We start from the raw sequence: 16,864 nt of genomic DNA, 5'->3' as shown, positions 1-16,864 counted from the left end.
ACTCGGGGCGCCGGGGTGGCTCAGTCGGTTACGCATCCCACTTCAGCTCAGGTCATGATGTCACGGCTCGTGAGTTCAAGCCCCGCGTGGGGCTCGTGCTGACAGCTCAGAGCCTGGAGCCTGCTTCCGATTCTGTGTCTCCCTCTCTCTCGGCCCCTCCCCTGCTCACTCTTTGTCTCTCTCAATCTGTCTCAAAAATAAACATTAAAAATAAATAAAAATAAAACCACAGGTCAAAGGTCTGACTTGAACAGGCTACTGAAGCCACAGTTAACCACAGTGCTAACTGAAGCCTTGGCTATGACAAGTCTCTAAAGGTAGTCTCTAAAGGCCCGATTAGTACAGTCTCTAAAGGCCCCACACCACCTTGGAATTTCAGTGACCAGTATTCAGCTGAGAAGTCACGTGTCTTTCCATGGACCTGACCCCAGGGACGGGGTTGGGAGGGAGTCTCTATCACCCTGGGCCACCTTCCATGCAGGACTTACACTCCTGTCTCAGACTGGCCAGGAGTCATCTCTGTCCATCATGACAGTCTCATCCACAATTACGTCCACACACAGCAGTCCATCAATATCGCTGAATGACTACATTCACGCATTGCGGAGACAACTCATAACCTCTTAACACAACTACGTGGGACAAAACACTTGAAGGGATGGGCTCTAAGGGGTGTGTTTCAACAAACCTACTATATTACATTATACACGTCCTCGTCTCCACACATTTAAACTTCTAGCATCAAGGCTCATGGCATGTCACAATTTATAAATTCATTAAGACCTAAGCTCAAACAGCTTGGTTGTTAAAATTTGTGGGGAGAGGTTACCTAGGTGGTAAAAAAGCCTAGCAGCTAATTAAACATCAATACCTAACCTGTGTTCTGTTCTCATTCATGAGTGCACACTTGTATATGCTCACATCATCTTCAGCAGTCTGGGTTACTGATTAGATGTTGGAAGCCACATATGGAAATAGGAGTCTTACACACCTTTAATTGTATTAGCTTGTTCACTACATGATCATTTAAATTACTGTCAGTTATTTGGCTAGGTTATCTCATACTAATGGCCTTTTATACAATGTTCTGTATTCAAATTTGAGATAGGAATCTCTAGGAAGTAAATTATACACAACATTCATGTATACCTGTGATATATACATGACACCTTAGTTTTACATGTAGTCACTATGTCTCTAAATCTGTATGTGTACTCTCTGAATTTTCTGTAATGAAAATGTGCTTCTTTAGAAATTAGAAAAATATTTTACACTAAATCCTAATTTATTCTAAATGAAATTCTAATAGGACTTGAGTGCATTCGTGTGTGCACACAAGCAGTTTCACCGCCAGTTTTCAAGTCCTAGATATTTTGTATTAGCTCTAACTATGAGAGCTACCGAATAATTGTACTAGCCAATACAGAAATTGTTATGCCTATTTTTTATTTTTTAAGGCATTCATGTATGTAAGTATGTATGTAAGTAATCTCTACGCCCCCAACACAGGGCTCAAAGTCACGATCCTGAGATCAAGACTCGTGTGCTCTTCTGACTGAGCCAGCCAGGTGCCCCACCTTCCAATTATTTTTTAAAGTTAACTTTCTTCGGGGCACCTGGGTGGCTCAGTGGGTTAAGCGTCCGACTTCGGCTCAGGTCATGACCTCGCGGTCTGTGAGTTCAAGCCCCGCGTCGGGCTCTGTGCTGATAGCTCAGAGCCTGGAGCCTGTTTCGGATTCTGTGTCTCCCTCTCTCTGACCCTCCCCTGTTCATGCTCTGTCTCTCCCTGTCTCAAAAATAAATAAACGTTAAAAAAAAAAAAAAGTTAACTTTCTTCGGGGCACCTGGGTGGGGCCCAGTCGGTTAAGCGTCCGACTTCAGCTCAGGTCATGATCTCGCAGTCTGTGAGTTCAAGCCCCACGGAGGGCTCTGTGCTGACAGCTCGGAGCCTAGAGCCACTTCGGATTCTCTGTCTCCCTCTGTCTCTGCCCCTCCCCCACTTGTGGTCTGTCTCTCTCTGCCTATCAAAAATAAATAAATGGAAAAAAATTAAAAAATTTTAAAGTTAACTTTCTTCACACACAAAAAAATAATAATAATTCCTAAAGTGGACTTAATAAAGTAGTAGCTAGGTGGCACCTCAGTAAACATTTTAAATAAAAATAAACATTAAGGGGCACCTGGATGGCTCAGCTGGTTGAGCATCTGATTCTTGATTTCAGCTCAGGTCATGATCCCAGGGTCATGGGTCGAGCCCCGTACTGGGTTCTGCACTTTGCATAGAGCCTGCTTGGGATTCTCTCTCCCTCCCTCTCCCCCTCCCCCATGCATGCTTACACCCATGCACACATGGGCACACTCTCTCCCTCTAAAATAAAAAAAGGAAAAGAAAATCCACCAGCCTCAGAATACAGACACAGCTATAAAGTACAAGAGGAAAATAAAATTTTAAAAATTAATAAATAAACACTGAAACCATTTATTAATTTAAAAATTAATAAACAAACACTGAAATCTGGCTTTTATTCGGGACAGAACCTAGTTCATCTACATTTCAAATCAGTAAGTACCCTGCAGGTTACAGGTGAGAAAGGCAAGAGATGAGGGGGACAAAAATGACCACTAATCTAACTGAACTGCTTTCTGATTTTTACAAAGTTAATTTTGTACCGAGATTTCAGTCACTGACTCTGGTAAGCAACAAAAGTAGCCCTTGTGACGCAGCAAGGAGATGATTAAAAACCCACAAACTGCTGTGAACCGTTTCTCACTCCTCTGTGCAGGTGACGTGGGGCATAAAATACAGGGAGGGGAGACTCAGCCGTTTCCACCTGGAAGGAGGCCACATGAAACTGAGGCCTCCTAGGACCCATGGTTTCTTGCTGGCATTCACACCCTTCTGGGGTGGGCAATGTCCCCCTCAGGGGGCAGTCTGCAAATACTTACAGAAAACAAAACGCATCCTGAACCTTCCGGGAAGCCTATTTCCGCACGCAGGCTGGATCCACCTGACCTCAATTTTTATTATGAACGTCCTCTTGGGAGGATATACGACCACTCTTCTGAAAGTCACTCATTAACTAAGGGCAACGATTTCTGAGAATCTGCTGTGCTTAATTGCTACCATCACTTTAACTGAGTTCCTTGAACAAAATCAAGGATCACAAGTGTCCTCAGCTCTTTGATAGCAGCCAACGTACAACCACGGGGAAAAGGAAACTGTAAGAGTGACGACAGTTTTTTTCAACAGAGTATACACTACTAAGACCAGCCTCTGTTTATTAGGTTCCAGTGAAACGGTTAACGATACAGCCCTGAGCACAGATGAACCTGGGTTTCTTTCCTTTGCTTATTGTCCAGATCGTCTGGGAAAAGTGTCTTAGTGGGTCTGTGAGACCACTCTATGTCCTCCTGAGCATTTATCGCGGGGACTGAGATGGGGAATATACGGTCAGCAAAGACTCTGGCACATAGTATGGGGACATAGTATGTTAGCTGGTTGTTATTAACGCTTACTATTTTCATGCACAGAACATGTAACCAACTACAAAGGGCACCGCACAAAATTTCAGGAGCGCTTGTCCAGCCCAGGAGCTTCCAGACCTTGGTACCTACCCTCATCAGTGATCAGTGGTTGCACCAGAGAGGGAAACACAGCAGGAGCAGGGGAGGGGTAGAGAGAGAGGGAGACACAGACTCTGAAGCAGGCTCCAGGCTCTGAGCTGTCAGCACAAAGCCCGACGCGGAGCTTGAATTCACCAGACGTGAGATCATGACCTGAGCCAAAGTCGGATGCTTAACCAGCTGAGCCAACCAGAGCCCCTCCCTGGGTCCCTATTCTAAAAATAATTTTTTTAACATATATAATGACTTTCACTTTTTCTCTCAGCAACCAATGGGATCTTAACTAATGCAGTGAATCTCGGGAACAGATAATTTTTAAGAGGTAATTATTTCAGTCTTTCAATTTATAAGTAGGATCCAATAATCAAGACAGTCTCATTTCAGGTGTAGCAGAAAATGTCTTCTCTCCCCTCTTCTTCGAAGAGAACATCTGAGTATACAGAAGAGTATGTCCGAGCAAGACTTACTTGATGGGCCCCAGGCCCAGAAGGACCCACATTTAAAGATCACCATTCTGAAATTCGTAATAATTTTATCTTTCAACTTGTGTTTGCTTAAGATTTTTTTTTAAGACCTTATTTTTGGGGTACCTGGGTAAGTCAACAGGTTGAGCGTCTGACCCTTGGTTTCAGCTCAGGTCATAATCTCATCGTCCATGAGATGGAGTCCCACTTGAGATTCTCTCTCTCTGTCACTTCCCCATTCGCCAATGTGCTCTCTCTCTCTCTCTCTCTCTCTCTCAAAATAAAAAAAAATGCTTTAAAAAATATGTTTTAGTTTTAAGTAATGTCTACACCCAACGTGGGGCTTAAACTTACAACCCCAAGATCAAGAGTCACATGCTCTACTAACTGAGCGAACCAGGCACCCCCTTTTTTAATGTTTTTTTTTTATTTTTGAGAGACAGCAAAAGTGGGGGAGGTGTCAGGGCAGGGGGGCCAAAGCATCCGAAGCAGGCTGTAAACTAACAGCACTGGGCATTATGCGATGTCAACACGAATAACAAAATTCATGCCGGTAACTTAAAATTTTAGTTTTTCTTCATTTAGAAAGACACGAAATAGCAAACAATATACTCCATGACAAGTTGAGAGAGGTGGACCGTGGAAATATGGAAAAGGTTTTGAATGGCACTTCCCCCCTTCTTTTTGAACAAGAGTTCTTTTGTTTTCCTCCCGCATTGGACCTTGCAAATTGTATCCAGCTCTGTTCCTGGGACTTTTTGGTGCAAATACAGATGGAAGTTCTGATCGAGTGGCAGGCTCTGCCTTGGTCTATGCTGCCACGGTTTGCTTCCTGGTCTGGGGTTCACTGAGGTGTCCTCTGGCATTGTGGAGCGTTAATTTTGTTCCTGATAGTAGGGTCACGATGCTGGTTTTTGTTCTGGTTCTCAAATGCCACCAGGACTCTGCATCCCAATCTCAGGCTGGTCCTGATTCTCCTAGCCCTTCTATGACTGCTCATCAGGCTGAACGGAAGCTTCTAGGCTCTCTGATCACCATGCTAGGCTTATTTTAGCTCAGGCTCTCTATTCAGGTACCTCCTTGTGCCAAACCTTCCTATGGCTCCGGTCCCACACTGGCTAAATTGGGCACGTCTCCAAGAACAGTGGTTTTCAACCCTGGCTACACATTAGGCTTCCCTGGGAGGCATTTGCTTGCTTGTCCTTTCCTAATAATACGGATGCCAGGAATTAGTATGCTGATTTTCTTTCCTTTTTTTTTTTTTTTTTAATTTATTCTGAGAGACATATAGAGAGCAAGCAGAGGAGATGCAGAGAGAGGGGGAGACAGAACACCAAGCAGGCTCTGTGGTGGCAGCACAGAGCCCAAAGAGGGGCTCGAACTCACAAACCGTGAGATCATGACCTGAGCTGAAATCAAGAGTTAGACGCTTAAGCGACTAAGCCATCCAAGCGCCCCTCGCATGCTGATTTCCATGTCATTGTCCCGCTTTCCTTCTCCCAGTCTTCAACGGTGCTAGTGGGTGGGATGGGCTTTCCCCCTTTGCACAGGCAGGGACTTGCCCTAAATTATATCCCCATTTCCCCGCATCTATGGGGAGCCTATCAAAATTAGTAGTCCTCAGATCATCACGTCACCTGACGAGGAGGCCACAGCCCAGAGGCTGTGCTGAAGACTTAGGCATGATGGTGCCTCCTAGTTTGAACATGCAGAGAGAGAATGGAGGAGGCCCCAAGTCTAAGTCATGAGAATCCCCATTTCCTCGCTGGGTGCAGGATGAGCCTCTAAAGATCCGGGGAAAGTATGGCTGGACAGCTAGCTTCACTTCTCACTCTGTTCATGGAATGTCTTTGTGAAAATGCCTACTGTGAACACCTGTGAGTGGACAGCTATCCTTGACTCTGGTACTGGGGAAGCAGCACAGTAACACGGTCGACAAATGAATCCTGGCTCTGCTAATGGTCAGTGATCTCAAGAAAGTGAGCCTCCTCCTGCTGCTCAGCCAGCCTTAAAAAAAAAAGGTGGTGCCGCTGTAGGGACTCAACTCACGGCGTTCTTAGGAATATTACCTGCATTGGTATTCCTAAATTGCTTGAGAGAGGCAAAGTGCAAACACCATGCAAGAGTGTGTTAAATAAACACAAATACAAATTGGACAGCACTTATGTTTTCCCTTAACGACATAAAATACAAAGCTAATAAAAAATATATTCAGAGGGTTTTTGTGTTGCACAAGGTACCACAATGATTTACGATTCTAGCAAAGAAAATAAGAGGCATGAACCAAATATCAGGAATACGTGTAAATAATGGAAACATTCCATGATTTCAATAATTACATGCCAACACGTAATGAAAATATAGCCTGGGTGGGTGTTAATTTAAGTACTGTAAAAGTGTGGTCGCTGATGTGCTTGACTACATTGTTACCAAAGTATTTATCTTCTAAAAATTAAGCAAAAATGTTATTTTATTTTATTTTTCTTTATAACATAAAACGAACTTAAATATTTGTGCTCACAGAATGGTGAAATTAAGCTTAATCACATGTAAACGTTATCTTATGAATGTTTCTTATTTTTCTTTTTAACGTTTATTTATTACTGAGAGATACAGAGAGAGCATGAGCATGGGAGGGACAGGGAGAGACACACACACAGAATCCGAAGCAGGCTCCAGGCTCTGAGCTGTCAGCACAGAGCCCGACGCGGGGCTCAAACTCACAAACTGCGAGATCATGACCTGGGCTGAAGTCGGACACTTAACTGGCTGAGCCACCCAGGCACCCCTTATGAATGTTTCTATACACTGAAAAATCCAATTTTTTCCTAAAATGGAAGAAATATATGGTCACCTTTGGATTTGAACTAATTTCCTAAAATTTGAAGTACATGAAAAATAAATAAATAAAAATAAAGTTTGAATAAAAAGAACCATTCAGGGATGAAGAACTCAGTAACTGAAATTAAAAGTACACTAGAGGGAATAAATAGTAAATCAGAAGCAGGAGAACGGATCATCAACCTGTAGGACAGAGTAATGGAAAGCAACCAAGCTGAACAGGAGAGAGAAAAAATAGAGAACTCCCATCAAAATGTACCCAAGGTGCGGGGTGCCTGGGTGGCTCCATCGGGTAAGCATCTGACTTCAGCTCAGGTCATGATCTCACACTCTGTGAGTTTGAGCCCTGCGTCGGGGTCTGTCCTGACAGCTCAGCCCGGAGCCTGGAGCCTGCTTCCGATTCTGTGTCTCCCTCTCTCTGCTCCTGTCCTGCTCACGCTCTCTCTCTCTCTCTCTCTCTCAAAAATAAATAAACACTAAAAGAAATTTAAAAAAAAATCTACCCAAAGCAGTTCACACCAAGACACAAGTAATTAAAAAGGCAAACAGTAGGGATAGAGAATTTTCAAGCAGCAAGAGAAAAGAAAGCAGATACCCACAAGGGAAACCCCATAAGGTTATCGGCTGATTTTTGAGCAGAAACTGCAGGCCAGAAGGGAATAGCAGGATATATTCAAAGGGCTAAAAAGAAAAACAAAACACAAACAAACAAAAACCTGCAACCAAGAATACTCTATCCAGCAAGGCTCTCACTCAGAATAGAAGGAGAGATACAGGGTTTCCCAGACAAAAGTTAAAGGAATTCATCGCCACTAAACCAGCCCTACAAGAAATGTTAAAGAGGAGTCTTTGAGTGGAAAGGAAAACCCATAGGAAGTAAGAAAAGTAGAATGTACAAGTATTTTTTACATCCAAAAAAATAAATTGATGAAAAGTATGACACTACATACCTAAATTGGGAGAGGGAGTAAAAATTAAGTCCTTTTAGAATGGGTCCAAACTTAACCAACTTAACCTAGAGTGCTATATGTATGTCATATACAAACCTAATGGTAACCACAAATCAAAAAATCAGTAATAAACATGCAAAAAATAAAAAGAAGTAAAAGTATATCACTAAAGAAAGCCAGAAAAATGTGAGAGGAAAGAGTCAAAGGAAGGAGTAGAGAAGAACTACAAAAAACCGTAAGCCAGTAACAAATGACAATAAATGGATATCAATAATTACTTTGAAAGTAAATGGACTAAAGCCTCCAATGAAAAGACATAAGTAGTTTGTATGAAAGCACAGAACACCCCAAACAGCCAAAGCAATCTTGAAGAAGAAAAAAACTGGAGGTTATCCAAATCCCAGCTTTCAAGATAAAGTACAAAACTGTATTAATCCAAGTAGTATGGTACTGGCACAAAAACAGACACATGGGTCAACAGAACACAATAAAGAGCCCAGAAATAAACCCACATTATATGGTCGGTGAATCTTTGACAAAGGAAGCAAGAATACACAATGGGAAGAAGTCTCTTCAACAAATGGTGCTGGGAAAACTGGACAGCAACATACAAACAAATGAAACCGGACCCCTTTCTTACACCACACACAAAAATAAACTCAAAATGGATTAAGAACCCAAATGTGAGAGCTGAATCCATAAAAATCCTAGAACATAGCACACGTGCTAATACCTCTGACTTTGGCCGTAGGAACATTTTTCTAGATATGTCTCCTGAGGCGATGGGAAAAAAAGCAAAATTAAACTATTGAGACTACATCAAAATAAAAACCTTCAGGGGCATGTGGGTGGCTCAGTCTCTTGAGAGTACAACAGGTTGTGATCTCTGGATTCGTGCGTTTCAGCCCTACATCCAGCTCTCTGCCGTCACTTCAGAGCCCTCTTCGGAACCTCTTTCCCCCTCTCTGCCCCCCGCCCCCTGCTTGTGCACATGTGTGCACGCTCTCTCTCAAAAATAAGCAAACATTAAAAAAATAAAAATAAAAATAAACAGGTTCTGCACAGCAAGGAAACAACCAACAAAAGTAAAAGACAACATACCCAATGGGAGAAGATATCTGCAAATGACATCCCTAATAAAGGGTTAGTATCCAAAATACATGTGAAGAACTTACACAACTCAAACACACACACAAAAAAACCCCAAATAATCCAATTAAAAAACTGGCAGAGAACCTGAATAGACATTATTCCAAAGAAGACATCCAGACGGCCAACCAACACATGATAAGATGCTCAACATCACTCATCATCAGGGAAATACAAATCAAAACCACAATGAAATATTACTTCACATCTGTCAGAATGACTAAAAGGAAAACACAAGAAACAACAACTGTTGGCAAGACTATGGAGAAAAGGGAACCCCTGGGCACCGTTGGTGGGAACGCAAACTGGTGCAACCACTGTGAAACATATTCTGGAAGTTCTTCAAAAAAACCAAAAACAGAGGGGTGCCTGGGTGGCTCAGTCAGTTAAATCTCCGACTTCAGTTCAGGTCATGATGTGAGAGCAAGTGAGTTCAGGTACTGCACCAGGCTCTGTGCTGACAGCTCAGAGCCTGGAGCTGGTTTCTGATTCTGTGTCCCCCTCCCTCTTCATGCGCTCTCTCTCTCTCAAATATAAACATTTCTTAAAAATTAAAAATACAGTTGCTATATGATGCGATAATCCCACTACTGGGTATTTACCCAAAGAATACAAACAAGGTTGTGAGTTCGAGTTCCATGCTGAGTATAAAGATTACTTTTAAGACTGACCTGTAAAAAAATACAAAAACATTAATTCAAAAAGATATATGCACCCCTATGTTTATGGCAGTACTATTTACAACTGGCAAATTACGGAAGCAGCCCAAGGTCCGCCAACAGGTGAATGGGCAAGAAGACGTGGTCTGTATACAATGAAATAGTACTCACCTACAAAAAAGAATGAAATCTTGCCATTTGCAACAAGAAAGATGGATCTGCAGAATATAATTCCAAATGAAGTAAGTCATAGAAAGACAAACACCATATGATTTCTTTCTATGTCGAAGTTAAGCAACAAAACAGGGGCACCTGGGTGGCTCAGTGGGTTAAGCGTTCAACTCTTTGTTTCGGCTCAGGTCATGATCTCCCGGTTTCATGAGGTCGAGCCCGTCACCAGGCTCTGCACTGGCAGTGTGGGACCCACTTGGGATATTCTCTCTCTCTCTCTCTCTCCCTCTGCCACTTGCCCTGTCTCTCTCTCAAATATAAATAAACTTAAAAAAAAAAAAAAAGGTAACAAAACAAATGAACAAAGAAAAAGAGACAAAGTAAGAAAAAGATTCTTACATACAGAGAACAAACAGGTGGTCACCAGAGGGGCAGTGGGTGGAGGGATGGGGGAAATAAGTGAAGGGTATGAAGAGTAGTTACCATGATGACCACTGGGTAATGTACAGAATAGCTACTGAATCACTGTATTGTGCACCTGAAGTTAATCCAGAACACTGTATGTTAACTGTACCACAATTAAGTTTATTTTTTTTTAATTTTTTAATATTATTTTTCAGAGAGAGAGAAAGAGAGAGAGAGAGAAGGGGAGGGGCAGAGAGAGGGGGAGACACAGAATCTGAAGCAGGCTCCAGGCTCCGAGCTGTCAGCAAAGAGCCCGACATGGGGCTCGAACCCATGAACCGTGAGATCACGACCTGAGCTGAAGTCGGACGCTTAACCATCTGAGTTACCCAGTGCCCCAAGTTTTTTAATCAAAATTGAATTAAATAAATAAAATTTGGAGTATATGTACGTGAAGTTAAAGGAAAATTACACTTCAGAATTACAAAGTCTTTTGAAGACGCTTAAACTGATGGTCCATATGGAGTGTGTTCTACATTTATAGTTGCTTTTTGAGATGTGAATCTGCAGCTACTCGAGGACGACACTATAAAAAGCTTACTTTCTTAATATGGCACTTTCAAAGTATGCCAAGAGTGGGATAATGTACTCCAAGGTGAAGAGAGAGAGAATAAGGTACTGGAAAGAAAGCCTGGTGCTTAAAATGACAACACAGGTACAGCTAATTGCCTTCCATGAGAAATTTACAAACACAAAACAAGTATGAGGCCAGCACACGGGAGGTAGACTTCCCTAGGTGATGGGATGTTGTTGGAGTGACCTGAACTTGCCACCTTTCCTACGAAGAGAATGGATTTTGTGTTTTCATTATTTTAAGTACGTATGCCCACAAGGATCTAGGACAGTTCATCAGAACTCGGGGATGTTTTTCCCCTGCACGGAAAATTGCATCAGTCCATATAATTCAACAAATACTACCCCGTCATGCTCCCACATTTTCCTAGTTCCTGCTCTGTGGCATGTGTGCTGAAAATCCAAACCATAATAGGAGATCTTGAACTTACAACTGTCTTTTACATGTCAGGCTGGGTCCTTTCAAAATTTCACTTTGACTTCCATTTCAGATTGTTTTTTTATAAATTTTTTTTAATGTTTACTTTTGAGAGACAGAGAACAAGTGAGGGAGGAGCAAAGAGAGTGGCAGACAGAGAATCTGAAGCAGGTTTCAGGCTCTGAGCTGTCAGCGACAGAGCCCGATGTGGGGCTCGAACCCACAAACCATGAGATGGTGACCTGAGCCGAAGCCGGATGCTTAACCCACTGAGCCACCCAGGTGCTCCTCATTTCAGATTGCTGACCCATTTTACCTGTTCATTTTGTAGTTTTCCAAACAGGGAATCCATCTGTATAGTTGGGGATGTCACTTTTATCCTAGAAATTTTTGAAGTCGTTGTAAAGAATGTTTTTGAAAGTTTGTGAATTGTGTATCTATTTATGGTTTTAAAATAAAATACAAGATGTTCAGTGAGCACTCACTCAATGGCAACCACACGCTTTTTCAAAGTGCTTGAAAATTAGAGATGAAAAGGCATTTGGAATTGCTTCTTATTCTGCAAAATGTTTTTGGTAGAAGGGCATTGTCATTTTCGTCATTGCTGTCAAAAACAAACATTTGCTAGCATCTATTTCTTTAACGCTAAGTGTAAGGTAAGATCTTGCCTGGGATGCCTGGCTGGCTCAGTCAGTTAGGCGTCCAACTTCTGTTCAGGTCATGTTCTCACAGTTCTTGAGTTTGGGCCCTGGGTGGGGGTCTATGCAGACAGCTGGGAGCCTGGAGCCTGCTTCGCATTCTGTGTCTCCCTCTCTGCCCCTCCCCTGCTTGCACTCTATCTTTCCCTCTCAAAAATAAATAAACATTAAGATCTTGCTACAGCTCTGAGCCCCACACCTTCCTACAGGGGAATTTATCACAGGGAAACATTTCCATCCATTCACACTGACTTGATGAGCAACACCCCAAATATCCCATATAACTCAAAAAAAAGCCAAACAATACCATAGCTAATTCAGTGCTTAACAACATGTATGCCAAGTAATATCTACTGTACATTCAAACATAATTAATACTGCAGCTAACCTTTGAAGGCATCAAACATCACAGCTGTGTTCTTATTTCTTTGGGGGAATAGTCACAAGATGAGTATGTATTGTGCAGTTTTATCTAGTCGAGGAGTAAATAAATTTTTCCCCTGTCTTATATAGAGATCATACCTGCACTTTCACTTGTGTTTAATTCAACAGGTATTTATCGAACACTGCAGTGGATACATCGATGTAGACTGCCAGTCTCTTCCTAAGGAGGGGGGCCCAGGCAAGTGCAGACTTTGGAATGCTTCCATCTACCTGTCCGTTTCTTGCACGGCACATGCTCATTTAGTCACGTCTGTGAGCATCTGTGCTTTGTCTTGACATATTTTGTGCATCTGTTAGGGAGATGTATCCTAAGATATCACGTTTTTTAGGTCTTGGAATTGACAAATCCTTTTTCTATACAAATTAATGGCAATTGCTTCTGTGCCTCACATCATTTCAGCTAAGGAAAGATTTCATAGGGAGTTTCCACTTTCAGATACCAGGAAATCTGTAGTACAATTTGCTGCTCACAATTACTGTTCCAGAGATATGCAGATATGCATGTGATAAAAACAGAGTCTTTTTCTAAGTCTGAAAGGAAGACAGTAAAGGAAGAGCTTTTCCACTGATAGGCTAAGGGGATGTGGGGGGGGGGGGGGGTCACAGCAGCCTCTTGGGGATGCTCTGCCTGTGGAATGAAACAAAATGAAAACTGAATGCTTGATCCAGCCATACCTGCAGGTAGCCCTACCTCTAAACTTCCAGATTATTTTAACCAGCAATTCTCTTCCTGCTTAAGCCAGTTAGATTACCTGAAACATGCCCACTAAAGATGCCCAACTCTTATACTTACTAGTCTATACTTACTAGATGCCAGCAAAAGCAAGAAGCACCAGTCTTTCCTACCAATGAACTCTGAACACTGTGGAAGCAACTACATCTCTACTGAAATAAAAACTTATAAAGGGTATGGCAACACCTCGTGGACCAACAAAGAGGAGGGTATGGTGAATACTGAACGATATAATGAGGCAGCAGCACCTGATTTAGGCCTTGAAGAATAAATAGGGCTTAATAAAATAGAAAAAAAAAATGTGCAAGGACATTCCAGCAAGAGAAAAAAAAAATAAAAAAACAGTGAACTAAAAGCAGAAAGTTTATCTTAAGATTTTTCCCCCTAATCCCTAGCGCAGTCCTTGTCATATACTAAACACTAAATAAAGTTTATTCAAAGAACAAAGGCATAAAGATAAATGATTACCAAAACGATTTCTCTGAGTTAAGACCTTGCTCACTGACATACATCGCTCCTACTGGAAATTATGTTCTTTTATAATAACCTACTTTGTGACACAGCTTCCAGGAAAAGTAACCAGAAAGAGTTACTGCTGTCATTGATACATGGAGAAAGGGCAGCTTTAATTACTTGCTAGACTTGCTTTTTTTTTTTTCTTCTTTGCCAGATATAAACAAGTTCTCTAAATGCCATAAACAAATCTATAGGTCACATTAAAGACTTCTACCATTTTTCAGTAAAGTTTTAAGTATCTAAATACAAACACCAGTTACAAATTCCGGCCAGAGAAAGAACTGAAGGAAGAAACGAGGTTCTGAAACCTTTGGTTGCCAAATAGCACAACCCTCAGCACCTAATGAGAGCTTACTATGTTATTAATTCATTTTTGTACATGAGCACTTATTAATTCGTTTTTCCAACCGTGTAGGACAGATCTGTGTACCAGGGGTGTTTTCGTCTGACGGGGATCTCGGCTGATAATCTCTGCATCTGTGTGGATATGGGAAAATGGTTTTCTTTCTAAATTTCCACCCATTATAGGTGTTTTCCCTTTCCCCATTGTTGTAAGTTATACGAGACGGTGTTTATGAAGGACCAGCATGTCAAGGGAGGTCAATAAATGAAGTAGATGCTCAGGAAAATAAGGCATTTTGCAAAACCAAAAGAGACTGAAATCCTTAGTTTGTCCTCTTGAAATGAGGTGATTAGATAATTGGATGTTCTAGCAATTAGGGTGCTTCTTTTGCTAACAGCAGCAATAATACAGAGGTCTGCATTAAAATACAGCATTTTGGTAAAATTAATGAAGCTGAAGTCACGAACGTGGACATTCTGCTTATCATTCAACAATTTCACTTATTTGACACTGACGTTATTTCCCTAATGATCTCCTCCACTGTAAACCATTTGAAGGCTGGCAAGAAGGATGCTATCCATCCACCTGTAGGAACTGTGGACCACGACTGTGGCCAATCAAGGGTAGAGCTGTTTCACAACAAAGTATACGGGGCAGCAAACACAGATCTTGTTTCATTGGGCTTTCCAAGATATTTATAACCTTGGGGCGCCTGGGTGGCTCAGTCCGTTGAGCAACCAAGTTTGGCTCAGGTCATCATCTCGAGGTTTCTGAATTCAAGCCCACTTCGAATCCTCTGTCCCCCTTTCTGTGCCCCTTCCTGCTTGCGCTCTCCCAAAAATCATTATTTTTTTTTTTTTTAATTAGGACTCGGTATGCATTTGGTGCCCCAATTCCACCACTTCCGTATCAAAGATTGAAACCTCTTTGCAACAAAATATATTTTTAAGTATGCAAATTTTCAAACGTCTCCTGCTCTATCTTCTGCTTATGTAGAATATCAACCACAAGTAGTGTAATTAATTCCGACACAATAGTAGAAACACTCAGAGAATCTTCACCATCCCTATTTGTCAATGCAAATGTATAACATATTGGGAATGTGTTAAACTAGAAGGAAGCTTAAATTTTTTTTTAATTTTTTTAATGTTTATTCATTTTTGAGAGACAGCGAGTGGGGAGAAGCAGAGAGAGGAAGACACAGAATCCAAAGCAGGCTGCAGACTCTGAGCTGTCTTCCCAGAGCCGGACACGGGGCTTGAACTCATGGACAGCGAGGTCACAACCTGACCTAAAGTCAGACGCTTAACCGACTGAGCCACCCAGGTGCCCCCCAAAATTTTAATTAAATAAAAGCTTATAAACAAGTGTTACATTTTAAAAACGTCTTTCATAGCAACTTGATATTTAATTTCTATGCCATACAGACAACTTGATGTTTAATTTCTATGCCATGTTTAGAAGAACGTATATATTGTTAGATGCATCCAATCATAAATAAATCACACTTAAGAATGTCTACTTTGGGTTCTTATGGTGTCAAAGAAAGGCCTTTTGTTATATACATGCAAAAGAAAGAATACGTGTATATTGCACATATAATTCAAATAGTTTTTGAAACAATATTCTCCCATTTAGAAAGGATTCACCCAGTGCTCTTTCAAGGCATTAGTTTTTCCCGCAAATTTCTAGTAAAGAGAAAACAGATGCAACGGAGGAAGTACGTCTGTTAGTGACACTGTCTTGTTTGCAGGACGTAGAAAGTGAGTTCTAAGTACCTCGAGAAAGCAAACAGAAAAGGGTGAGTGCAATGGGGGAGTGACCCACAGACGGTCACTGCTGCACCCACAGGCTCAAGAAATGCTGTCACGCCTACCCCTGGTTGTGTCTTCCCCAGCCCTGGTTCCCCTGAAGTCACGTTTACGTGAGGGCTGGCTCCCTCTGCCATTCATCGATGACTTCACGTCCTTCCTCAGAGAGAGGGATCCCTGGGAAGGGATCCAGTGTATCTCCCTGGGTTCGGATGGGACGTTCTGTGCCATGACTGCAAAAGTGCCCTTCTCTGAATTCTGCGGTGCTCTCTAAACAAGGGGACGCTTCTACGAGGCACGGAGGGTGTGCTGACATCATCTACCATTAGGACCTGACGCCCCCGTGGAAAGGGCACTGCTGTGAGCTCCAACAGTGTGGCCACACTGCCCTGAAATCAGTAACAGTGTGCAAGATTCTGGGAGGAGGTGACAGGGGTGATGAGTTACCAAAAAGGAGAGAGGACAAGGCTGTTGCCAGGCAATGAGAGCCAGTCCCACAGAGGTATTAACATGCGGTAAGACGCCAAGATGGGAAAATGACATCACAGTACACGGAGAGTGTGGGAAAGAGCTCAGAAGGTCCCGGAGCTTGCAGCCATGAGTTAACAAGGCATACGGGAACCAGAAGCCTCAGGATGAAGGCTTCCAAGATCAGGCAGGTGAGATGAGGCAAACAAGGCAAAGGGCCCCCAGGACAGAAAAGGTATAGGGACAGGAAGCCTCAGGATGAAGGCTTCCAAGGTGAGGTAATCAAAATAACCAGTCAGGGCAGAAGTGCCCCCCAACTTAGTACAACAGCAGAAAGCTGGTCTTTTTTTGTTTTTTAAGTTTATCTATTTACTGAGAGAGAAGAGAGAAGAGAGAGAGAGAGAGAGAGAGGGGGGGGGAGAATATCCCAAGCAGGCTCTGCACAGTCAGCACAGAGCCCAATGCAGGGCTTGAGCTCACGAAACATGAGATCAAAACCTGAGCCACAGCAAGAATTGGACACTTAACCAACTGAGC

At 42.3% G+C, this 16,864-nt stretch overlaps 1 long non-coding RNA gene across 3 annotated transcripts in view; it reads right to left on the bottom strand.

Moving 5' to 3' along the window:
* The window catches only part of LOC122212625, a 309,402-nt gene that overhangs the window by 289,211 nt on the left and 3,327 nt on the right, over positions 1–16,864 (bottom strand). The window lies entirely within an intron of this gene.

The sequence above is a fragment of the Panthera leo genome, chromosome Y (assembly GCF_018350215.1).
Source record: "Panthera leo isolate Ple1 chromosome Y, P.leo_Ple1_pat1.1, whole genome shotgun sequence".
In the NCBI taxonomy this organism is placed as follows: Eukaryota; Metazoa; Chordata; class Mammalia; order Carnivora; family Felidae; genus Panthera; species Panthera leo.
This window is presented reverse-complemented; position numbering and strand designations above follow the sequence as displayed.